The sequence below is a fragment of the Mustela nivalis genome, assembly GCF_964662115.1.
Source record: "Mustela nivalis genome assembly, chromosome: 4".
NCBI lineage: Eukaryota > Metazoa > Chordata > Mammalia > Carnivora > Mustelidae > Mustela > Mustela nivalis.
The window spans coordinates 146,736,569-146,751,539 of NC_139023.1; the positions used below are offsets into that span (position 1 = coordinate 146,736,569).

A 14,971-nucleotide genomic window follows, 5' to 3' on the forward strand; every position below is an offset into this window, starting at 1 on the left:
CTTTATTTTCTAAAATGACGGAGCCTCTTAACAAAGGAAAACAGGACTTTGAAAGAATTAGTTCAGGAAAAGGTGAAGGTAGGGAGTTTGAGGAAAATGTCTGATAAAATTCCATTGCTTTTCTAAAACAAAAAACACAAGTCTCCCAAGCCTCAAATACAAAAGCAGAGAAGATAAAAATGTGTTCCCAAATGACACCATTACTGAGAAAAAACACACTTTCACTTGCTATTTCAATGAGTATTTCTTTTCCCCAAAGGATTATTTTATTTAGAGGAAAAAAAGACAATATAGATTGTATAATCACCAAACATCAAATATACCCTATGTAGGACATATATAATCCTACAGAAATATACAGCTTTATGGGGAAATTTTACCTGCCTTAAACAAATATTTAGTTAACTGAAGAGATTTTCAACAATGACACAACAATGGAGAAAGATACATAACAAAACAACATTTCTAACCAGAGAACAAGCAAAATGACAGCTCAAAGAGATAGGCTGTAGAGTAAAAGAAAAAAACATTACTAAGATACTAAATAAGATTCTGATCAATCAGCATCAACATGACAGAGACAGCAAACACACCTTTTCTGTGGGCTGCCTAAAAGGACAGGTTCCCCGTACCTCTGACTTCCATCATCCAGCTCCTGCCAGAGTCTCGGAAAGTAATATATGCCCACTAACACTGGCCTGGCCTGCACCCAAGTCAGTGACTTCAACTGCTCCACATTAATAACAAAAGCTGTACAGAGTGGACATGCAGGGAGAGAGAAAGAGATGAAAGCTGATGCAGACTTCTAAGAGCCAATTTATCTCCTGCTGAAGAAACTGGCTTAGCGTCGTTCAGAAATAACAGACTCCTCAGGAGAAAATACCAGCTATCCTCATAAAGCCTGTCATCATTCCACACAATGTTTTTAAAGTTTGCATTAAACTCAAAGATTTTCATTGCAACAGACTGCAGTAAACACAGACTTGTCACGTGCCTGGGACCATTCTGAGCAGTGTACAGAGATTAACATAGGGGCTCTCCCAACAACCTGATGAGATAAGTGCTATTAACCTCAGTTTACAGATCAAGCAACTGAGATGCTAAACAGGTATGTGACTTTTCCAAGATCACAAAGCTAGCACAGTAGAACCCAGGCTTTCTGGCTCTGGAGGTTGAGAGCTTCATCACCACATGAGACTATCCCACCCACAAGGCTAGTACCAGCAGCTCTCCTTGCCTATACCTCACAGAGGCCTCAGAAACTGTTACTCCCAGGGTGACAATTTTGTTCCTGCTTTCAGGCTGCTCCCTAGATTGGAGGGGAAAGGCAGTGTGTCTACTTTATGCCAGCTTCTTCAGAAAGGATAAATGTTCTCATCTACCATGTCATATCAACATTATTATCATTATTATTACTGTCATTATTATTCCCATTTTACTAATGAAAAACAGATTCTGAAGGGTTAAGTGTCTTGCTTAATGCTAGTGAGAGGTAGGGCTGGCAAGTGAGCCTAAAACTGTTCCGTGTTCCTGCCACTACAGAAAGCATCCTACCCTCCCCAGTCACAGGTTCATCTCCTAACTGGGCAACTCATCCAACAACCAGAGATGATCTCCCATAATTGAGCTAATCACTTCAGAAACAAATGCTGCCTGAACAATTAGGAGCAACATGAAGGGTGAGGGAAGAAAGGTCTGTAATATTCCAACATAAAAGCAGAAAGGCCTCTCAAGCCATAGGAAATTCTCAGTTGGGTAACAGAAGGCGTATTTGGTATGCCCTATGCCCAGCACAGAGAACTATGCATTGTACATGTAAACAATTACGTATTTCAACGCACATAAACTAAGGTTCTGCAAATCCTATGCTACTTTCCTTGCATCAAAACTCACTACTGAAAAGAATTCAGTAGTTACATCCCTCTGTAAAGTCAAAACCTCTTCATAATAATCATTCTCTACTTGCCAACTCTGTAAATATTCAAAAGTAGATATATCTATTTTATGATCCTAATGAGGTACACAATTTTTACAGGGGTGTGGGATCTAGTTCTCCCTGAAAATTGAAGCTATGGACCATTATAAATTACTAGACTCTCTCAAGCCTGTGGTTCAATAAACTGCTAAGTTGTCTATCACATTGGCAAAGAAATTAGTGCCTACATCTTGGCTAAGAATTTCTTAAAATAAATAATAGGGTTCAAAAACCTGATGATTAAAAAAAGTATCATGAGACATGACTCAAAAAGTATAGATATAAGGACTTCAGAATTTAATCTCCTCATTTCATGGATAAGAAAACTAAGGAAGGTGTCAGAACTTGGGGTACCTGGATACCTCAGTCAGTTGAGCATCCAACTCTTGATTTCAGCTCAGGTCACAATCTCAGGGTCCTAGGATTGAGCCCCATGTGAGGCTCTTGCTTAGCTTGAGGATTCTCTCCCTCTGCCCCTCCCCACTCATGTGTGCTCTCTCTCTCAAATAAATAAAAAGAAAAGAAAAAAGAACTAAACAACCTTTTTATTTTATTTTTTTTTAATTTTATTTATTTATTTGACAGAGAGAGAGAGAGATCACAAGCAGGCAGAGAGGCAGGCAGAGAGAGAGGAGGAAGCAGGCTCACTGCTGAGTGGAGAGCCCGATGTGGGGCTCGATCCCAGGACTCCGAGATCATGACCTGAGCCGAAGGCAGTGGCTTAACCCACTGAGCCACCCAGGCGCCCCAAGAACTAAACAACCTTTTTTTTTTTTTTAAATATTTTTTACGTATTTATTTGACAGAGAGAAAGAAAGTAGGCAGAGAGGCAGGCAAAGAGAGAGGGGGAAGCAGGCTCCCCGCCAAGCAGAGAGCCCGATGTGGGGCTCGATCCCAGGACCCTGGGATCATGACCCGAGCCGAAAGCAGAGGCCTTAACCCACTGAGCCACCCAGGCACCCCAAGAACTAAACAACCTTTTAAGTCTTAACCAGAATCAGTGGAAGAAACAAAACTAAAATCTGGTACACTAATATCCACTTCAGTCGGTGTCACATGGCCCAGAATTAGATCCCTCTAATGATGTAAGGTAATATAATATTGTAAGCTCTGAAAGAGCAGGAACTGTGTCAGACTTCTTGTATCTACAACGTTTACAAACTGCCTTGCTTAATAAATATTACTAATTCCCGCTATGGTGAGAGAAGGGAATCAGAGGTGGTATACCTCCTCCTTCCCTTCTGGTCTTTGTAGACTGTTACGCAGATCATAAGGTCCAAACACACAGCTGTGCAAAATCAGTACCAACCTTACACAGAAAACAGAGGGGTAGTGAGGCCCAGACGTAGTCTTCATGATGTCTGATGAAACACTTCAAGACTGGAAGGCATGAGACACCTACAAATCAACTAACCTGTCTAGATTAAGATTCTTCCACTGTAAAATAAGTAAGTTGCATTTCCTGATCTCTGAGACTTGTTCTAATATAAAACATTATTATTTTGTTTAGCCTTAAACTTATAAATTTGACCCCAAAAATAATACTTTAGGGACACCTGGGTGGCTCAGTCATTTGGGCTTCTGCCTTCAGCTCGAGTCATGACTGCAGGGTCCTGGGATCAAGCCCTGCATCAGGCTCCCTGCTCAGTGGGGAGCCTGCTTCTCCCTCTCCTCCCTGGCTGTACTCTCTCTCGCTATCTGTCTGTCTGTCTCTCTCTCTCTCTCAAGTAAATAAAATCTTTAAAAAAATTAATAACCCCCCTTCAGTTTGCCTCTTTGGTGTGTTATTATAACTCTCACAAGGATACAGCACTTCTGATGCCCACCCTCCCCAGTGAATAAGGGAATGGGAAAGCTTTGCTCTGTGATGGCCAAAATCCCCATTTTATTTTCTGACACCACTTTTACCAGAAAAGCTCCTTGGGTCTGTGAGATTAGGCCCAAGAACTCCTAGCCTTACTCTTGGCTCCAGGGCCCAAGCCTGGGCCTGCCTAATAAGGCTGGGTTCCCCCGAGACTGGCTGCCTCTGTCCGATGTCCAGGAAGAGCATGAGCAGAAGAGGGCCCCTACCTGAAGCTGGTCAACTGCAGGGTCTGTTAGCAGTGTGGGTCTGGTCTGAGGCCAGAGGCACAGGTCAGAGAGGCCAGGCCACTAGGAGGCCAGCCTGCAGTGCAAACCCTAGTGTGAAACTTGAGAAGGTGATTAAGTAAGAGATACTCAGACAAGGGAAGGACAGGAGAGACCTGGAGTCTAGAAAAATGTGTGAGAGAGGTTACTCTGGGAGTTCCATCTATCTCAATAAAGCAAATACTACTGTCTTCCTAGCAGGCCAAAATAATATGCATGTATTGTGTAGGTCAGCTAAAAGGGACCTTATTAATTATTGCTAAGCATAAAGGGTTTTGCTGCCACTACACCTAGGTCAAGAAAAAGGAAGATTTTTATAATTAAGGAAAGAACCAGAACTTACACTGGATATTTGCAAAGAGCTTTGCAGATAATAAATCACTGTCATATGCACTTTTTGCTCAGACCCTTACAACTACAACATTTGAAGAAACCGAGGCTCAAGTGGTTCCTATACCTGTTCAATATGCACAAACTACTACTAAGTGTCTCCTCTCCAGGTGGGCCTTGGGCTCTTCTACCACATCACCAAGCCTCTTTAAATTACTTTCCCTCAAACCCACCTTTTAGTAGAAATAACATTGATTTCTTCTTCATTTAAAAATTTTCAATTTTATTTAAGTTCTAGCATTGAAACAGGTTTCAGTTTGAATATCATTAACAGTGTGTTGATAATAAGCTACACGTCATTGTCCCTTGTACTGCAAAGCTCACTAGTGTATGATGGGTTAAAAAAGCTTTGAAGCCTCATCTGGAAAATTTACCACCACATATACTATACTATTGTTTCTATGGGAAGTTCTGTTCCAAGTTCCAATCAACTGACTTAAAAGAGATCTTTTGGAACACATGAACACAGCCTAAAAATAATCACCACTGCAAACTTAAGGAATTTCTTGGATTTCATTTTCCTTTTTCATTTCATTTAAATATATGCATACATACACAGAGCCTGTTCTCACTGAGCAGCATTTATGGTATGAAAAGCTAAGCATTTCAGTATAACGGAAGAAATTTCATAAAACTCCCACATACTATGATTGTGGGAAAGTCCCCTTCTGCCCCTAAACTGTGCCAAGACATCTGACATGTTCACATCTGCCAGGACTCTACAGTTATTCAAGTCCGAATCCACTCTTTACATAAATCAGCATACTATTATAATGATCCAAAGTTCAGAAAGGACCTCTTGCCAGAATAATGAACTTTCTGAGGTCTTCCAAACAATGTGTTTTGTGAAAAATGTCTCCCTGCCAAGGGATTTCAAGTACTAAAAGCAGAGTGGCAGGTTTTCAGTTTTGAATTTTCAACAAATCACCAACATACATGGTTGAAAGTGTTTTCACTGAGAATCAAAGTGTCAGGTTTAAGAATATTTTAAAACAACAACAATAAAACACCCCAGCTTATCTAAAGACAGAAATCAGAGCATGATTGTGATCACTGTGTCTCTTAATGGGAAACAGGGGACCAGAACATTGGGATAAATTTAACCGGCAAGTTCTTCTGATACATTTTGATTTTTTAAAAATGGACTTACCTACGATTTTTCAGAAACATCCTTATCATTTAAGATTGTGACTGTATTGTGCTTAAACCAAACCAAAGAAAAACAGCAAGAAAGGACCATCGGAATCTAAATATGACACTTTCAACTGCAAGTTCTGACAAAAGTCTGCCAACTGGATTTCACCCTACCTCAAACAGGAGTATTATGTGGCCCCGGTGCCTTAGTATCCTGCCATTTTCTCTTGTGTCCTCACTCAGGACAGTCTTCCAGCAGATCTTGAGAAAGACAGACTAAGAATGATAGGGATCAAAACAAAAGGCAGCTTACATGCATGAGAAACTTTGAATTGCCCAATTTCAGTCCCAAAGCATCTCAGTCTGCATATCCTCTATAACCTTTGATGAAGTACAACATAAACCTGTTTGTAATCAAAAGGTACAAAGTGTGAGAACCAAATTCTCTTGGTTATTGAGATGAGTCTTAAAATAACCAGAAGCAGCTAATATTTAATTTGGAGTTCTTACCTCTATATGAGAATTCTTAGTAAGATACAAAATACCCTTATAAAACACAACTTAACCTATGGTAGAAATATCTCATCAGGCAGGCCATTACCATGATTATCTGGATGTAAAAAGCAAGTCATTTTGAAAAAGCCAAATTATTATTAAATACTCTTCTGTTTATTTTTAGATACACACGCTTAAAATAGTCTAATATGAAGCACATACAGCTCCATGTGGAAGCCTGTGCCAAAAATCTACAGCCATATCCGAGTTAGTTTGCTCTATTCTTTTTAATCTAAAAAAAAAAAAATGTTCAATGTACATCTTTAATTCATTTTTAGTGGTGCTAGCTTTTAGTTTTTCTGTGATATGAATCATTATCCCCTTCTTACCTATTTCCATAAACTGATGTTTTCTTATTTTGAGTTGGTTGGAAAGAGACACTTCTCCCTCCACAGATCTATGAACAAACTTAAGTAAGTCTACAATCCAAAATCAGTATTACTTCAAATACTTATGTGTTTTTCATTTTTATATTCACTAATTTCCCTGAGCCACAGTTTCTTCAGGTATAAAACAGTGGTATGTACTGCAGTGGGGATGGAGTTGAGGAGAACCAGGAGGAACAACATATGAGATGATTTCTAAGTTCCCTATTTCCTGGTTTCTTTGGTCTGCACTTATTCCAGACAGGAGTTTCTGTAAAGCAGTGGTTCTCAAGAGGTAGGGTGGGTCCCTATTTTGCCCCCTAGTCATCTGGCAATGACTAGAGACATTTTTGGTTGTCGCAGCTGGCTACAGGCATCTAGCGGGTGGAGACCAAGGATGCTGCTAATCCTACATTGCAGAGAGCCTGCCCTACAACAGACTCATGCAGGCCAGCCTGTCAATATTGCCGAGGTTGAGAAGTTCTGTGCAGAGTAACAACCCCAGGAAACTAAATGATGGGTCATATTCAGAAAATTGGGAAGGCCATTTCCTAAAATATTTACTACCTTTCAAATTCCTAGACATGCAGCTCAGGTACTTCAGTTTTGTTTTGTTTTTTGTTATTTATTTGACAGAGAGAGATCCCAGGTAGGCAGAGGCAGGCAGTGGTGGGGGTGAGGGTGGAAAGCAGGCTCCCTGCTGAGCAGAGAGCCCAATGTGGGGCTTGATCCCAGGACCCTGGGATCATGACCTGAGCCGAAGGCAGAGGCTTTAACCCACTGAGCCACCCAGGCACGCTGGTACTTCAGTTCTTAAAAGGAAAGCAGAAAGCAGTAGGGCTTAGTCACAGCTTCCTTTCCTCCCAATCTCCCTCTTTCTCTCAGCCACACCTACTGAATGATCAGTGCTGTGAGGCAAGAGGAATAAGCTAGGTAGGGTCTGCCTTCCAGGTGCTACTACCTAAGGGAGACAGACAAATCAAGACAGTGGTCAGTATTTGGACAGAGCAAGACAACACAACTTGAAAAAGTCCATGGGTTTATTTTTTTTTATTTACTTTTATTTTTTTAAAATATTTTATTTATTTACTTATTTAGCTGAGAGACAGAGAGTGCAAGGTGGGGAGAAGGGGTAAAGGGAGAGAGAATCTCAAGCAGACGCTGCCTTGAACTGTGGAACCCAATGTGGGTTCATTCCCACAGTCCTGAGATCATGACCTGAGCTGAAACCAAGAGTAGTATGGTCAACCAACAGAGCGACCGAGATGCCCCTAAAAGATCTTGCATTTAAACAGCAGATATTATTAAGGAACCATCACTGGGAAGTTTTTAAATGGATCCATTCAGCAAGGAAAGTTCGGTTACATTAAGAAAATGTGTTTTCAATTTCCCTACATAATGAAAGTTGCTCCCCAGCCATGCATATTGGTGCTTTTCTTCTAAGGAAGCATGTAATCAAATGTCCCTTCAAGATGATGAGCAGTATTCCAAGGATCATTGGGTTTTCTGGTCCTACAAGTCATTCTGGGTCCTTAAAGGGAACGGTGAATAAGAAAGGCCCAGAGGTCAGAGCAAGGACTGCACAGTGGGAACCATGAGCTTTCTAGGACACTCTGGGACGTATTCAAGGGAACCATACAGTTTTTCTTCCAAATCAAGATATTTCTGAGAGGGAGTTATGACAAAATACTGGTGTAAACCAGGGTAAGTGGTTCCCAGAGCACGACTGCTGTATCTTAGCTTGGGAAGCAACCTCAGGAGGACAGTGATCCCCACACAAGCCTGGTAACAGCTGCAGGTACTAATAAACACAAGTTCAACTTCTACTCCTTTAGTCAACTAAAATTCAGTTATAGTTAAAAGGAAAAAAATTTATACTTAGTATAAAATCAACACAGAACACATTCAGGCAAATGCCAAATCTAGAAAACCTGAACATACTGTTTATGAATCTAAAGTAGAAGATTCCCACAATAGTGTGCACCAGATGGGATTTAGTCTTTTCTCTGCAGTATGTGAAAAGCAAGAAAAATTGTTAAACAGCTTCCGGCTTTAAACTTGGCTAATACACTGGTCTCCCAATCAGCACAGGCACATCTCCAGGACCTGCAGTCAAGTTGAACCCTGAGTTAGAAACCGCTTAACTTCACAGGTTTGGCATCTTTAACCATAAGGTCCATTGACACTGGTGTACAAGGCAAGAGACAGCTTCAGTAACTCTCCCCTTTAAAGTCACTCTGCCAGCAAGATGTATGTGCTCTTAAGCATTTGAATAGAGTCAAGATGTTATATATTTCATCTAGAAAATCCAGGCAAACAGGATACCAAACACTTTGGAAAACAAAAACATTCCCATGAAGAGTAAGGTCAAGACTGTCTTTTTTTTCTAACCCATAAATATGGAGGCCTCTAAAAAAAAATACTGCAGTCTTACAGGAAGCTGAAAAATTAAAAACCAAACCAAAGACATATACTGAGGCTCTGGACACAGACCTAAGACTAAATGCAAGAGCTGACTCCCCACAGGCACTTCATGGGGACTTGGGAGCCCAGAAAGACCTCAAGCACAGCCAAAAGGAGCAGCAACCAGGGTAACACATCCATTCCCCCACTTTCTTTTAAAATCCTAGCAAAAATGACACAACCTTCACAGAAATGAGAAGGTATTACTATCCAGCTTCTATTTTTCCTTAATGTTCTAGATTTGATCAAGGAAGAGACCTAAAACTAGAAATGGTAGTCCACCCTGAAAACAGGGAACAAAAGTCACTTTTAAATTTTAGCCTCGTCTCATCTTCAAGAACCAAAGTATCACTCCTGGCAAGTTTCCTATACACGAAAGTAGAGTTCCAGAAAAGAAGAAAAGGGTACATGCAAAAAAGAGGAAACCATAGACCGGTAGTTTGGTATCAATTCAAACAAAATTCTACCTTAGGTTTTCAAGTATAGATAGATTATAAGACTTGGGTGTGGGAGGAGCAGCAATGGCCTGTTGTATTTCCAGTGTCATGTCCAATTATCCTAATGTGTTTTTTGATAAGCTGCTATCAGAAATACTGTAAACAAAATGTATCTGCATTTCTCCAAAAGGTCCAGGTAAAATAGAGAAATGTGAGATGGATGACATAATTAAGGGCGCTCACAGTTCTTTGAAACCCCATCCTAAAAAAATATTCATTATTGAGCTGCTATAATCTGAAGGAATGATCTGGTGTCACTGTTTTTCTTCAATTGAGCAGTTATATTAATCACATAGATGAAGTTTGAGAATATGCTTATTAATTTTGCAGACGACAAAAAGATGAAAGACAATATTCAAAAGAATCTTAATGCATAATATTATATGGCCAGCAATGAGATGATATTTTAATAGAGATATACATTAAGTCCGATATTTAAGTAGAAACATAACTTGTACAAACAGAAATGCTGGAAATTTGGCTTAGCAGTACTTTACCGTTGAGAGTCAGATGTAACACAGCTGTTTAAAAAAAAAACAACAACAGGAAATTCAATCCTCAGCTGCATTACTAAAATTAAATAACCAGATCAAGGGAAGAAACAGTTTACTAGGCATTACCTAAGTTGAAATCACAACTAGAGAACTGAGTTAAATTCTGAGAGCAGCACTGTGAGAGTAAATTAATTATCTGACAAAGATCAAGCAGGCTAAGAATATAGAGATGATACTACATGAGAAACTGTTGACAAAACTGGGAAGGTTTGGCCTAAAGAATACTCTGTGGCCTTCCTCAATGATCTAAAAGGCTATAATGAAGATACCTCCTGAACAAGTCTCAGTTTGTCAATGTCCCTCTAGAATATAAATGCAACACTCCAGGTCCAGCTGGACGATGAGAAGTAGAGGAAACATGACCTGTCCAATGTTGGGCATTCTATTTACACAGACTAAAATGGAATTGGGCTTTTGAACAACTGCATTACACAGTTGACTCATAACAAATTTAAACCCCAATCCGACCATAGTTTTCTCGTGCGAATGAGGGTTAAGAGCCAATAGTCTCAGCAACCCTCGCTGCTGGACACCATGTTATACATTTGCTCAATGTCTATCCCTACCCACTAAAACAGAAGCTTCATGAATTCAGGAGTTTTGTCTTGTTTACTGCTGAATATCCAGCACCTAGACCAAGTCCTGGCTGACAGCAGACACTTGATAGTACAGGCTGAATAAATGAATGACTGTTAAACAGCACAAAGCCAAAATGAGGATAAAAGATAAATGGCAACAGGGTAGCCTTCTTCTGTGTAACTCCAAAAGAGAGAACTGGCAACCACTACACGTTATAGGGAGGCAGGTTTCAATGCAAGAACAACCTTCCTATTGATTAGAGCTGTTTAACAAAAGAACAAGCTGGTTCTTGAAGTACGATTCTGTTCTCTGTAACTGAAAATGTCAGAATAGACATCGGATGAATAAAGTCGCCATTTTCTATATGCCTGAACCAGGTAACCTTAAGTATTTTTTTTTTAGATTTATTTATTTATTTGGCAGAGAAAAAGAGAGATCACAAGCAGGCAGAGGAGGAGGGGAAAGCAGGCTCCCCGCTGAGCAGAGAGCCGGATATGGGCTCGATCCCAAGACCCTGGGATCATGACCTGAGCCCAAGGCGGAGGCTTAATCCACTGAGCCACCCAGGCGCCCCAATAAGTATTTTTGAGACTCAAAGACATAGAAGGGAGTTCCATATTATCAAAATGGAAGAGAGGGATATCCCAATCAATACAGGAATCTCTTACAACAACTGTGGCGCACAGTTGACATCTCTATCCCCAGATCCAACTTCTATCTAGTTCCACAGCGCTCTGGGTCTGGAGGGCTGAACTATGAAGAACTGCATCAACTCATTTGTTCTCTGGCTTTCCATCAGGTTTAGCCAATGGGGTTAATACAGAGAGGGGCCTCAGGGCAGGGGGCTGATTCTCTGGCTACATGCTTGTGTTCTCAATGGACAACTATGTCCTTTGACCGAAGATCTCAGCTCCAGCAAGGCAGCAATTTTTATGTAACCATCTTCTGCAGGGTTTGGTAACATCCCCTCCTCTTTCCTCTTCAGGCATAGGTACTAGCCCTTGCCCACCCCATTTATGGGCCCTTGTATTCTCATTATACTGTGTATCTTAGTAAGCAGGTTTTTTTTCTTGAATGTTCCTCAAATTATGGAGTGTTGCCACCTGCTTCCCATTAGGTCCCTGACCAACCACCCCCTGAGCTCATCCAGTGTCTGTGTGAAGGCTTACAGGGACAGTAGGTTTGGGGGGCCTCATTGCTCCTTAGTTTTAGTGCTATTATAATGCTAACTAACTAGAGCTTTCCTGTATTTGAGGCTGGTTTTTAAAACCAGCCACAACAGAGGGAAGCCATGCAGCCGGTACAGTTTACAGTTAGGCTATGTCTCAGCACAACCGCTCAAGCAGCCTGAATTCCTGCGCATTCTGAAATAGCAGTTTCCTGGTTTAGCAAGCAGTTTGGCTTCACATCCACTCATCCCCTCAGAAACAGGAAGCAATGTCAGATTATCATGCAACAATATCAGATTTGGGACACAAAAGGCAGTTATCAGGAAATCGTGTATATATTATGTTCTTTCTCCAGATACGAGTTTGTGAAAGAAGAAACACTACCAAACTTCTCTTTTCATCCTTTATTATTGAGGCTGACCTTTTGGGGGAATTACTAGAGCAATGGGATATTTTCACCTTGCACGGATTTTTACCTTGTAAAGATTGTACAAAGTAGGAAAATACTACTTTTTCTCAGTGCCAACAGAGTGGTATAAAATGAATGAAAATGTTTAGTAAGGGTCAGTATTTCTTTATATGTCCTAGAGTCACAGCAAATATTAAGCAAATAAAAGGTCAGGTGGGAAAAGTACAAATAAAACTGGATGCATCTAGACAAAGGAAAAGAAAGACAACTTCGTAAGTTATTGTTAAGTAAAGAGGAACAAAATTTTGAGAGCTGCACAAAATGTAAGGAAAAACCTCCACAGGAATCTACTACCAAGAACAACTGTTTATGTATCATATAATTAAAATATTTTAACTGTAAAATTTGTTACAGAAATCTGATTATAGAAAATATAGAAATTTGGTTATATAAAATACAGTTATAGAAATTTGGCATATCTGTAGTAACTTAGAAGGGTAGGAATAGAGAAGATAAAAATGAAAACCATAAAGCTTTTGTAATTCCTTCTAAAACAAGTTTTCAAACTATTTAAGTAATCTAAGTTTTAGATAATCACAAATGAAGAAGTACCATCATTTACTTCAGAAACAGCGCAGTTCTATTCTGAGGACAACTGTCATGGGAGAAAGAGAAACTAAGAGAACCCCAAGAGTCTGGTGCTTACCTCTTCTAATCCTGGGCCCTCTTTCTCTGATCTTTGACTACATCAAGTAATTAGCACTAAAATATGAGAAGTTATTTGCCATGCTGACAGGAATTCCTGTTCACTCTTTTTTTCTTCAAAGACAGGACATACCTGTCTGTCTTTCTTCCTTTTCAAAGCCCTGTGGATGTGGCTGAAAACCCTAGCCCAGAATCAAGGTCCTTGCTGCACCCAAGAAGAGGTAAACTACCCCACTGTCAGAACTTACAGACCTTCATCTGAATTTACAATTCCACCTCTGACTTAAGGCTGGTTGAAACAGGACTTCAAAAAAGATGTAAGATGTACCCTTAGCCCTTGCACTTAAAGAACTTACTGCTCATTAAGTCTTCAGTGGTAACGAGAACTTACTCCTCTGGAAAAGAAAAAAGCAAACATTTACTGACATATCCAAATATGACACATCCGATATAAAAGTGAAAAGCTCTGTGCCACTCCTGCAAAGAGGTTCTCCAAACCTCTTCCTCATTTGACCAACATATGCTCTCACTTTCTTGCTCTCTTTTGAACTTGGGCCTCCTATGTGTATTTATTAACAAATATGGAATTTCCTTGCTAGAGACACTGAAAATTTACCCACTCCTGCTACCAGATATGGGGTCCAATTCAACAAACATTTACTCAGTTCTAATTATGTACCAGACACTAAGTCACTGCACTAATAATGAGAAGACAGATTTTTCCAAAAACATAGTTATCTTCTTTAACTCCTGCGACCGTTTTGGCATCCCAACTAGAAATAATAACTACCAATGACAGCCTTATTTTATGATACCCAAATGATCTTCAATGATCTCGTTCAATATTTTAAAAATCATGTATCGATTTTTGGCTATTTACACGGTTATTTCCGAAAGCAACAGAACTGTCCCTGGTCTTGTGCATTAAAATATGAAATGAGAGACAAGTATATCAACAACCAAAGTTCACGCTGAAACTATGGCAAAGGGGCGCCTGGGTGGCTCAGTCAGTTAAGCATGACTTGCCTTCAGCTCAGGTCATGATCTTGGGGTTCTGGGACTGAGCTCCGCATCAGGCTTCCTGCTTAGCTGGGAGCCTGCTTCTCCCTCTGCCCCTCTCCCTGGCTCCTGTGCTCTCTGTCTCTCTCTCAAAGAAATAAATAAAATCTTGAAAAAAAAAGAAAGAAAGAAAAAGAAAGAAAGAAAGAAAAGAAAAGAAACAATGGCAATGGCAAAGATGAAGAACTGTAAAAATCTGAAGAAAGATTACTTATTACTGAAGCAATTATAGAAAAAGAATTCAGAAAGGAAGTAGTATTTGAGATAGTCCTCAGAAAAGGAAACACACAGTGAAAACCCAGTCATGAAAGGTGTGGAATGTGGACAGAGAGAGATAAGAGAATGAAGTCTGGGAAAATTATAGGGGGCTTTGGGAATTGTCAGATTTTCAGTTCAAAAATAAATTTAGGGGCACTGGGGTGGCTCAGTGGGTTAAGCTGCTGCCTTCAGCTCAGGTCATGATCTCAGGGTCCTGGGATCGAGCCCCACATCGGGCTCCTTACTCAGTGGGGAGCCTGCTTCTCTCTCTGCCTCTGCCTGCCTCTCTGCCTGTGATCTCTATCTCTCTCTCTCTCTGTGTCAAATAAATAAATAAATAAAATCTTTTTAAAAATAAATAAATAAATTTAATCCATTCTGGATACCTAAATTGTGATATATCCATATAATCCCAGGGAATGAAGTTCTAATACATGTGACAAACAGGGATCAACTTTAAAAACGTTATGCCTAGTGAAAGAAGCCAGAGACAAAAGACCACATATTATATAATTCCATTATATGAAATATCCAGAATAAACAAATCTATATGGAATGATCAATGATTGCCTAAGGTTAGTGGGATGTGATCTGGGGGCCTATGGAGAGCGACTGCTAATGGGAATGGGCTTTTTTTCCTGAAGCGACAAAAATGTTCTGGAATTAGACAGTGGTGATAGACACATAACTGTGACATATACTAAAAACCACTGAATTTTACACTATATAAGG

General features: G+C 40.1%; 1 protein-coding gene across 7 annotated transcripts in view; it reads right to left on the bottom strand.

Annotated features, from left to right (window-relative positions):
• GAB1 (GRB2 associated binding protein 1) overlaps positions 1 to 14,971 on the bottom strand; it is a 126,032-nt gene that overhangs the window by 79,669 nt on the left and 31,392 nt on the right. Inside the window, exon 1 of one of the 7 annotated variants that reach the window (XM_082726812.1) lies at positions 594 to 669. The exons of the other annotated variants lie outside the window; for them this stretch is intronic. The gene's annotated coding sequence lies outside the window, so the exon portion shown is untranslated. Of the gene's footprint in view, positions 1 to 593; positions 670 to 14,971 lie in introns of those variants that run through there. 7 annotated transcript variants of the gene reach the window in all.